Below are 12152 nucleotides of genomic sequence, written 5' to 3' on the forward strand. Positions count from 1 at the left end.
GAAGCGTATGTCTTGGGGAAAGCCATAGATGCCCCACTGGAACATATGATAAAAGTTTTCTTGTCAGGCAAAAGGAAAATACAGAAATATTGTAAGCAATGGCACAGAGACACTAAGGACCATGCCCAGGCATGGCCAAAGAAAGGGAAATTTGACGAAGACATAGTTGAACTCACACGGACACGGACTCATATTAGGCCTAAGTATCAGAAAAAGAAAAGAAAAAAGAATGAAGCTATTCCGTCATTATAGCGAGTTTTCTGTGATACAAAGACAAATGTAAAAGTGACAGAGCCTAAAGAGGTAGTAACACAGAAGCAAGAGAAACCCTCAGATCAGGTTCCAGAGGAGCCCCCACCATATGGTATCTATTCTACTCAGCAGGGTATCAGGATCCAGAACGGGTTGAACCCAAGGAAGATAGGACAGATGTGAAAGGGGTTGGGAGAGCACCCAGCCTCGCCCCAACAGCTTCTTGGGTGAATCATGAGCAGAGAAGAAGAGACAGGGCTACACCTAAGTCGCGACATACTAGAGAACAGGCAGGAAGTTCCAGGAGCCTTGACCCTCTTCGAGGGCAATGGATGACTGGGCAAATCATTCTAAAATTGGGAAACACCTCAGCAGAAACAATGAGAGAGGCAGCTGGGGAGTGGATGCAGGAAGAAAGAGAGTTAAAAAAGAGATGGGGAGATCACAGTATGACAAACTCGGAAAGGAGATGGGAGGGGGAGCGGGAGCAGAAGCGGAAGATGAGGGATGGGACGAAGGGTTTGAAGTAAGGGAAAGTACCTTCGGAAGAGACAGAGGCCTGAATCATTTCTGACCTCCGCCCATTTGAAGACTACAACTGATAGCAAGGGACCCACTAGAGACAGAGAGAAGGTAAATTTTAGATCCTGAGGGGGAATAACACCTATTGAGACGATAGAACAGAGGGAGGGTAGTTATTATTGTCAACCCTTTTCAGACGAACTAGCAACATGGACTGAAAGAAAAGGGAGGACACTGTGGCCCAGACATGGGCCTTTCCAACCCTATGACTTAGCTACGGCAGAAGACTGTATACTGCAGGGACGGGGTGGCCCAGAATGGAATTATCCATACATGCAGCAATGCTTTGCAGTCTGGGAGATGTATGCTGAGGACAAACGACTGAAATGACACAAAGTAACTGGCCAGATCTGAGGGTAAGCTGCAGGCTGCCTGATCTCCCGCCAATGACGCACCTGCCCCTCATTTTAAGGGAGGGCAAGTACCAACATACTTGCCCTGGCTGCAGATGGACAAAGAGAATTTAAAGAGAGCACTGCCCCCACTGTATGAAGGTGCAGGAAAATGGATAGGATGTTTTGAAAAACACACTGCCAGAGTCAACCTCACCATGGGCGACATTAAAAGTTTGCTAAGTTCTCTGGTAGGAGATGCAGTAACCACCATATTTACTATAGCAGGACTCCCTCAGGTCACATTAATGAACACGCAGTTTGACAGGTCCTCCTTCAACAATGTCCGCCAACACATTTGGAATGCTCTTTGGCAGACATACCCAGACAGGCCAGATATCGGAACGATTATGACAAAAAGTATTAAGCCGACTGAGGATATTGCAGAGTTCATCACGAGAATGAAAGAACGATGAGTACAGGAGGTTGGGTGTAATTGGGAAAATACAGGAGGAAATGCACTTTTATTTTACAATGGGCTGAAGAAAGGTCTTCCTACCAAAATACAGTCAAATTTGGATGGGGCAGTGGGAATTGAGGCCAAATCATGGCTAGAAATACAGGCCCACATAATACATTTTTTTTAAACGGAACCAAGAAAAATATAAAGAAAGAACAGAACTGGTAGAGAGGGCTACCGCTACGTTGGTGCATCAGAAACTCAAGAAACTGAGCACGGAAGGGGCACTGGTGACAGCACCACCAGCAACTATCACAACACAAGTGCATGGGTAGGCATCAGGAGGGCAAATAGTAAGTGATATGGGGAGGAGACAAGGAGCTCCATCAGGAGAGCCAGGACTAATGCAGGGGAGAAGGCAAGGAGGATACCGAGTGGGACAGCAGTGCTATTATTGCGGAAAGGTGGGTCATTTTGCAAGAGAATGCAGGGCTAAGAGGGCAGATGAACACATGAAAGGGTGACCTACTTCGCAAAGACAGGTGACTAGACCATTGCAGATACAATGGGGACCACAACAATATGGGAGATAGGAGTATCCCAAGACCGCTCAAGCTCAGTGAGTGGCACCACAGGGATCATCATCACAGAATGGGCCCCTGGGGGGCAGTAACCCACTGTGACGGTAGCCATAGAAAGGCACCCCTGTCAGTTTTTAATTGACACTGCGGCCACCAAGTCTTGCATAAAGGAAGAAACATTACCACTTTCATGCAAATCAATGGACACACAAGGGTCCTCTGGGGATGTCAGACGGATTCCTTTTATGAGATCAGTAAACATGACTGTGGGTGATGCACACATTGACGGACCATTGTTGTATTTCTCGAGTCACCCGTCAACCTTCTTGGAAGAGATCTAATGAGCAAGCTGAATATGACCATTTCGTTCCTGGAAGATGGATCGATGGTTTGTTGTACACCCGGTGTCACGCCAGGCAGAATGCTGTTCTTCATAGCTCATGAGGAATCAGGGTAGCAGGTTAGAGCAGTACCATTTGATACAGAGGCTTTGTTGCGTGGCATATATGCTTTGATAGCGCACACGCCAACACTAAAAGGGAAGACGGTGCAGCTACCAAAAGAACTGGTGTTCAGACCTTGTGAACCCATAGACCCCAAAACAGAGTAAGAGATGTTACTGGACATATCAGTTCTTGAAATAAGATCAACATATGCGGTGCTCACCGCACTAGACCAGATGCAGAGAATGTGGGCATCAATAGCGCTTACAGATCCCGGGGTCAAATTAAGGGATGTCTCAGATGAAGAATTGTTCAGTAAACACCCCCTGATTGGAACAGTTTGTTTGAAATGGGCATTTCGATTAGAATGCAGTTACAGTATAGGACAGTGTCAAAACATGCACAAGACAATGCAATAAGAGAAAGGGATTTGGCAAAGGTACCAGAAGAATTATGGATAAAGGGGTCACATGATGTGGGACTGATTAAAGGAGCTGAGCCTGTGAAAGTTACATTGAAACCTGGGGCTGTATTGCCCAGAGTATGTCACCACCCCCGTCCAAAGAAGTGGAGGACAGTATCTTACCTACAATTCAGGCTTTACTTGAGCAGGGAGTGATATATGGAAGACCGACACCATGTAACATGCCGATTTTCCCAATAAAAAAGGCCAAGGGAGGAACTTGGAGAGTGATTCAAGATTTGTTGTCTTTGAATGCCTTAGTCGTTCTAGAGTTCCTGGTGGTACCAGACCCATCTATTATACTGAAATATATTCCCAAAGATGACACTTTCTTCTCTGTAATCGGTTTGAAAAATGTGTTTTTTCGCATTCCATTACACCCAGACAGCCAATATTTGACTGGGTTCACATATAAAAACACACAATTTTGCCACAGACGGCTCCCTTAAGGTTTCTGCGAGTCCCCTAGCATGTTTGATAGAACTGTGAAAAAAAGACTTAGCGAACATACAATACAAGAATACACTTTTAAAATATGGGGATGACATACTGGTTTGTAGCGCCACTGAAGATATATGTAGCGAGGACACCACTGGCCTCCTCTGTACACTTGCAGACAAAGGGAATAAAGTCAATAAAAATATGCTACAATTTGTGCAGACAGAGGTCCACTATTTGGGCTAACTAATATCTAAAGACAGGAGAAAAGTGACACCGGACAGAGTAGAGAGCATTAGAAACATGCACAAGCCCATCACTACCAAACAAATGCAGCAATGTTTTGGACTTGCGTGATTCTTCTGTAATTACGTGAGGCAGTGTGTGTTTGATTATGCCACGTTGACAGCACCACTCCTCACCGCATCAAAGGAGTCTCAGGAGACGGAAAATAAAATACTTGGACAGAGCAGAGGGAGACAGCCTTTGTGGAGCTAAAGAAAGGGATCACGAATGCTTCAGTGTTAGGTACACTTGACTGCAAAAAACAATTCTACCTCTTTTGTTATTTTAACAGTATGACAATGACTGCAGTACTGACTCAAAAGACATCTATGAGACATAAGCCAATTGCCTACTACAGTGGGCTGCTAGATCCTGTCATGAAATGCCACTATCCATGTGAGCAAGCCCTGGCTACCGCAGCCTTTGCAGTCCACAAGAGCACCACTATCATGATGGGATCACCTTTAACTCTGTATGTAGAGCATGCAGTATTCGCTATCTTGAAAAGAAGCAAGAGCACTCTTACCTTTCAGAGAGTATCTGGGTACGAAGTAATACTTTCATTACCATCTTTGCAAGTGATCAGATGTCACACAGTTAATCCAGCAATATTCTTATCACTCCTAGTTATTGCAGACGAACAAGTACATGACTGTGCCAATTACATGCCAGAGGAAGAGAGCAAGGTGGGGGAGGACCCCATCCCTGAGAGCATGCTGCTCTTTGTGGATGGATCCTCCTTCATAGATCAAGAAACAGGGATCAGACATTCAGGAGCTCCATTTGTAAGAGCTGAGCAGCAGGGGTCATCTGATACATTACATATAGTGATTCACATACTACTACCCTCTCATTTCTCACCACAAGCCACAGAGCTAAAGGCCATCATCGAAGAACTGCAGCATGCGAGGGGTAAGAAGTCACTATCTATTCAGATTCAGCACATGTTACCACCACTGTACATTCTAACATTCACAAGTGGGAGAGGAGGGGATTTCTAAAATCTGATTGGTCCCCCATGATGCACAAAGATTTGCTGTCAAAATTGATACAGGCTCTAGCCCTACCATCCAAGGTAGCAGTGATAAAATGTACGCCGCACACCAACAAGCAAGATCTTGTCTCCAGAGGTAATGCTTTGGCAGACCGGACAGCCAAAGAGGCAGCCAAAACATCTCCTATTTATATTGAATCAGAAGAGCATACATTCGAAATTATGATGATTATGATAATGAATTACCACCCCCATACACAGAAACAGCACAATTACATCTATACGAGTTGCAAGAGAAGAAACAACCACATGAAAGCGAATTATGGGAACAGCAAAGGTGCATTCAATCACCAACAGATTTCATTTATAGGAAGGAAATTACACGGAAACCATTAATGCCACTAGCCCTGTTGTATACTTCATTAGAGCAACTACATCTCCCTGCACACATGGCCAAAGAATATCTTCTTGCTACATTACAGGCAGATTGGTTTATCCCACAACTATCTGAAATGATTACTATGTATATTGCTGAATGTGCAGTATGCCAACAATACAGCCCAGGACCCACACAAAAATGTATTACATCAACAATTCCCTGGCCAACAGGTCAATTTAAACTTTTACATTTAGACTTTGTTGACATGATTGATAGATGTAGCAACTACAGGTATCTAATTGTAGTTGTCTGTCCTTTCTCGAGGTGGATTGAGGCAGGACCCTGTGTACATAATGATGCCAGAGCAGCAGCTAACTTTTTAATATGAGAAGTAATACCTTGGTGGGGAATTGCAGAAGCGATCCGTTCAGATAACAGAACTCATTTTGCCAGCGTTCTTTTTCAACACATCTACACCTACCTGGGAATAAAACATACATTGTCATCTGTCTAACACCGCCAAAGTATTGGTATAGTGGAGTGCCTTAACGCCCTGTTGAAAAACAGAATAAGCAAACTGTGTGCTACATTGCATAAGAACTGGCTCCACTGCCTCCCGTTAGCCTTGAATGCCCTCAGAAATCAACCAGGAAGTGATAATCACCTGACCACACTCTGGATAGTGACAGGGCACCCTTTGCCAGCTTCTTTAACAATAGTAAGGCAGAAGACAGATGCTCATAAAACAGCTGAGATTTTGGGGAATGAGATGAGTTGTTATTTGCCTTAGTTGCTGAAGTCTGCTAAGTTCTTATCTAAGCAGGTAGCGCGACAGCAGAAGGTCACCACCGAAGCCCAGCATATCAGTCCAATTCCTGTGGGTCAACAAGTATACGTTCACAATTTTGTAAGGGGATGGAAAGACAGCAAGTTTGAGGGGCCTTATCCAGTTACCCAAAGCACCCCTACAGCAGTGAAAGTGAAGGGCAGGAAACCATGGATATACCTACCGGACATTCGATTGGCCCCTGCCCTGCGCCAAACACCGCCATTCTTATAGGAACATTTATAGGAGAAAAAAGAGGATGGGGAGTAACACTGATTTCTTTTAAAGAACGAGCGGAATACCTCATTGGCTCTGCCAACAGACATTTGTGGATTACTATTTTGTTCTCTTGTTTATGTTTTATCACATTTACAGCTATATTACAATGGTATTTTAATTCATATATAATATCATGTCCAAATATTGTGCGCTTGCAAAGAGAAGAATATGAGCATAAGAATGTACCTCACTATATTCATGCTAGCTTATTAGATAATATGTGGTATCAGCATATGACAGAAGTAGGCATACCAAGTACTAACGAGTCTTGCCTGGTATGTTCTTTAATTTGCATGCCAGTGATTCAGATAGATTGCATTCATATAAAGAAGTACCTCCTAACATCATACAGTGTCTTTTGAATCTTTTCCTGTGTAGAATGAGAGCACGGATGCAACCCTCACAGGTATAAAAGGGAACATTTTTAGTAAACATCACACAGTATGAAGAGGAGTTAGCTGACATTAAAGATTTCTTGACCGATCAAAAAGAATTAGAAGTGAAGCTCAAGACAATGGCTGCGACAGGCATTCTAAGGTACAAAGGGGATTGGTGGTAGGCTAGAATAGAGCAGGGATTCCTAGGGGTGTCACAACCTACTCTTTTTTGTAAGGATAATTCTGCCACACCTAGGCCCTGTGATTGTCAGGAAAGACCATATCTCAAGGTAAATGGTTCAGTATACCTCCATGGTCAATGGCACCATGGCAGAACATTTGCGTGCAGAGATCTCTCCTTATGGAGAGGGTATAAAAACAACACTGACTCACAACAGAAGTGTCAGGCTATATGGGACGAGAATATACAGAGTTTTAACCTGGGTACAAGCACCTATAACTCTTTGAGTGGGCCGAACACACATTGGGGGTTATTCTAACTTTGGAGGAGTGTTAATCCGTCCCAAAAGTGACGGTAAAGTGACGGATATACCACCAGCCGTATTACGAGTTACATAGGATATAATGGACTCGTAATACGGCTGGTGGTAAATCCGTCACTTTTCCGTCACTTTTGGGACGGATTAACACCTCCTCCAAAGTTAGAATAACCCCCATTGTCTTTTCCTTATGTTTTAGGGGAAATGGAACAGTCTAGGTAGGAAAGAACGTCAATTGCATCACCACAAGGTACAACACTGAGATCTGATGGACTATTATTGGCAGTGTGGAGAATGGCTATATACGCGACTTCCTGCAGGATGGAGAGGGCTCTGTTCTTTAGTCACTGTACATCCCCCCTCTTTGGTGATTTCAGACATAGACATCTCAAAGCTACATGACCACCCCATTAGCCCTCCAACAACCTTGTTACCTAATCATTGGAGAAGAGTCGCTGAGTATTTCGGCACTGCAACTTGGGCCGAAGTTCCGCAGGAGTAGCGATCGTTCAACAATGCCCATTTGTTTTTTTTAAAGCATCCTCCCATTCATTGAAGCGAAAGCCACAGCTTGTTGGTTGCAAATAACACAATGAAAACTAAAGAAGCCATTAATTTTACGGAAGATGGTTTCAATGCAATCAAAGAAGAGTTGTGGGCAGTGCGAGTAATGTGTATGCAACATAGGTATGAATTAGACTTGATGATGGCTATGGAAGGAGGGGTTTGTGCCAAGATTGGTACGGCGTGTTGTTCATATGCGCCAGTTAATGATGCAGACAATGGAACAATAACAGAGGCCATACAGACTTTCCCCAATCTGCAGAAGAGAATGGTGGAAGAAGGGGGTGCCCCCGATGAGTGGTTTCCAGATTTGTTTTCGCGGATGCCGTCCTGGTTACCAGAATTGCTTAAAAGACTTCTTCCAATCCTTGTGGTGATCCTTTTGATGTATTGTCTGGTCCAGATTATTGTAGGGTGTTGTAAGTCCACAGGTCAGAAGTTAGGAGAGATGTTTATTAGAAGGGCAGTTAATAAAGTGTGGAAAGAAAAACAGAATGCATACACTGAGATAGGTACACTGGATAGGAAAAGCAAGTTAGTAGTTGAAAATTCAACTAGAGGGGGGAATGTAATGGGCCTGAAAAGAAAGAAAGAATGCCCACTGTGGTCAACACATGGCCTAAGAGGAAAACATGCAGAGGCATACACAGTGCAAGATAAACATAGGCCTAAACCAGGGTACCATATTAAAATGGAAAACAGGGGCAGAAAGGAAAATGAAGGAACAGGCCAGGTGCAAGGCAGAGCATTTGCGGCAGTCCTTGCATACTACAGATAATTTAGAAGGCTGCACACATGAGAGCTTGAGCCACTTCCTGATACGAGTGTTGAGAGGAGGGGTACATCATGGCACATCTGAAAGAAAGACACAGGATTCTTGTGATTGTCAAGGCTGGTAGAGGGAGGAGGATAGGCCGTAAAACGTCAGAGTATGGAGACAGTATAGGCAGGGAACAAAGATAGAATTCTGAGGGGTCGATCAAAAGAAACTGTGCTCGTTAGAGGATGCATACATATATTATATGCGCTAAAGCTGAATTTTTGGTAAAAAGTAGTCAGATGCATTTTTTAAAGAATTATTGCTTGTGCCAAAAATGAAGGTAGATAACATTATATTGAACTACTGTGTTAATTGGAAATGCAATAAGAAAGCATATACAAATTCAGTCTATAAAAGATGCTGTTTGTAAAAGCTGAGTTGAGTGTGGTTTCAGTTACAGAATTGAGTTGTGCTCCCGGGGGTATTATTCTTTGACAAATACTATATTGCTACCAGAGTTGTGTCACTTCTTTATTCCTGAAAACTCAACAACAAAATCAATCCAGGGAGCAACATTCTTCAAAAATCCATCATATCAGAAACTGATTTTTGGAGGTTACATCTGGCTGAGCCCACCAACTGGTGTGGCTAAAAATCTTAAGCACACCACTCTCCTGCCATATCCTGGCCTCTCCTAATTAAGAGGTACCTAATTGTCTGGGGTTGCAGGATGTGAGGGAGGTGCTGGGTTGTATCAAATGCCCTTCCCTGCCCTTATAGACCAGTTTGGCAGGCCTCTACCCTTCCTGCTTCATCATCTGCTGAGGCAGTTCTCCTCCCCCAGGCACATCTTTTGTGTTCAGCCTAAGCCACTTCACACCTCATTATGGTAGCGTGACCAGGCTGCCAGAGGCTGGCTAATCAAAGAAGGACACTACCGAGCTGAAGTTGGCAAATGTTCAGGTAGAGTTTAAAACTCTTTATCTGAACTAGTTATATGAAATGGAACACTTGTAAGTTGTGGGATTTAATATTAATTTGATACCAAACTTGAGGTATCTGACACTTAACTTTGTTAATTAAAATGAAGTCTCCCCATTTTAGCCTATGGAGGACATTCACTACAGTGAGGGAAAACAAATGTGGCTGTTTTATCTCACCAGGGCTTACACATTTTGTATAAGGTACCTGCTTATAGTTAAATGACACCCAAACCTAGGGGCACATAGGGCATACCTTAGGGCTGACTTATATATAAAAATAAGGTAGTTTAAGACTTTGGAGATACTTTAAATTCCAAAGTCAAATTTGCATTTAACTTTAATTTAAAATCAGGCAGTAAGGCAGTCCTGCATTCAAAATGACACTGGACACCTCAGCAGTGCACCTATGGGTGCACCTCCTATGCTGGGGTCTGTAAACCTACATGCACTACCATATACTAAGGATTTATAGGTTGGTTGAGATAGCCAATTATAATTAGCCTAATTTGCATACTTATTTTATACAGAGCACAGGCCCTGCGGCTGGTTAGAAGCACCCGGGGCACCATCAGTGTCAGGAAAACACCAGCGAAAAGTGAGAAATGTGGGCAAAGAGTTAAGTGGGTCTCTGCAATCAGCCCTGTTTTCTCACACCATTGCACTTTCCCATAGGGATTTTGAACAAGACTGCAGCCCGAACTGCTGAATGGAATTACACCAACTTTGACAGAAACATAGCCTTTGATCCAGAAAGTGTGCTTTTTGGGATTTGTTGTAAATCCGGTCTGTAGTTTTAGAGCTAATAAAATAAAAAGTAATAAAGATATATATAGAAATGGATTCTCCGCGGATCCGAGAGATCTCATGGTGAGATTTGATTGGCTGCCAAAAGTTCAACCATTCAACCAACTAAAGCTGAGTCCAAATACAAAATGTAAAAAAAAGAATAGGGGACAGGGTGGGAATAACCTAACCCTCTGGACTTGGTGCTGTGGTCCCTTGGGACAACCGCGGGGGTAAAAAAAAGCATCTTTTGAAAAATTTCAGCAAAATTCACTGAGGATCTGAGAATCCATTGAGTATTCGAAAAAATGCAGGAGTGTTCTCCTGCAATGGTTCTCAGTTTAGCCTCTGGGTGGGCCAGGTCTCAGGCATGTGGCTATTTAAAAGAACAGAAGGGTTGCACGGGCCCCCTCCTGGGGGTATTTTGTTCTCGGGCGGGCCCCCTCTATAGGGCTCTTCAAAGCCCCAGGACCACCACATCCCTGGGGCTTCATAATTCAAATGAAGGGGGGATGTACCCCCCAGAGGCTTAACAACGTCTCAGGAACCACTACTGACCTGGGGCTAAATTGTAATTAGGTCACATGGGCCTTGGGAACCCCCAGACCCCGGGGACCACCATCTCCCTGGGGCCAGTTACATTATTAAAAGTAAGAGTGGGTCACGCTGCCCCTTCTTGAGCCATATACGACCCCAGGGGACACCACCCTCCTGTGCCGACCCATGCACAAGAAAGGAGGGGGCCGCATGGCCCCTCTCCTGGAGTAATTAATGGCCTTGGAGACTGCCACGACCCCAGGGCTAACATCTGCTATCTCCCAAGGTACTCACCCTCAGGAGAAAGATGTTTGTTTTCACTTGGTGGGAGCTGTTAGAGCTCCCACCAAGCAAGATCAAATTATCTCTGCTGCCAGCAAGCAGGAGCTGTCAAAGTGCTCTCGCTTGCTGGGAAGGGATTTTTCAACTTTTTCCCAGCTTGCTGTCATGTGGCAGGGAAACAGAAGAATGATTGCTCTCACATGTATGGAGCTGCACATTTAGCAGCTCCCTGTGTGTGGGAGCAATGCCAGCTCCCGCAGGAGGAGGGTAGCTGGCTGGGACTGGAGGGGCCTTCAGGCTCCCCCTGATTTCCACTTCAAATCACATTGGGTGCCCTGGGTGGGACCAGGGAACCCAGGTCCTAATGGCCAGCCCCAGAGGATGCGGTACACACAGCCCCGTCTCAGTTTAAATTTAGCGTTTAGCACTTGGGAGGTGGTGGTCCCTGAGGCCCTGGGGGTCCACACGGACTCCCCGTATATTTTTTGATTTAGCCCTGAGAACTTGGTGGTCCCCTGGGCTTGGTTATGCCCCAGCATGCCACCAAAACATGTAAAAATTTCAGATCACAGCACTGTGTTCTGCTGCATAGTGACATGACACAATGCAGGGAACACACCCGAATAGTGACATAACACAATGCAGGGAAGACACCTGGTTGGAGGTCAGGACTTAATCCAACAGAAGCCACCAACAGGGTCCAGGGCAGATCCAGTTGAAACTGGTTAGCTGGGCACTTTGAAGAAAGTCAGCTTCTTTCAGCACTTGTTTCCCTGTAGTTTAACAGAGGGTCAGCCACCTGACCCTTGGAGTTCACTTTTGTGTCCTAGATACAAGTGGAGGCAGTTCTAGCTTTTCGGTTGTCCTAACAGTTCTTGATAGTATATGCAGCCCTTCTTCTGCTTTGTACATGCTGATGTGCAGAGAGGTATGTCGGATAGTGAGAGAGAGTGAGAGAACTAGAGGAATACACAATGATTAACTGGGTGATATGGTCCAATATTGATTGCAACACACAAAGAGATGATGAACGGAGTGCTGAAACTTTTCAA

Source organism: Pleurodeles waltl, chromosome 2_2 (assembly GCF_031143425.1).
Source record: "Pleurodeles waltl isolate 20211129_DDA chromosome 2_2, aPleWal1.hap1.20221129, whole genome shotgun sequence".
Classification (NCBI taxonomy): domain Eukaryota; kingdom Metazoa; phylum Chordata; class Amphibia; order Caudata; family Salamandridae; genus Pleurodeles; species Pleurodeles waltl.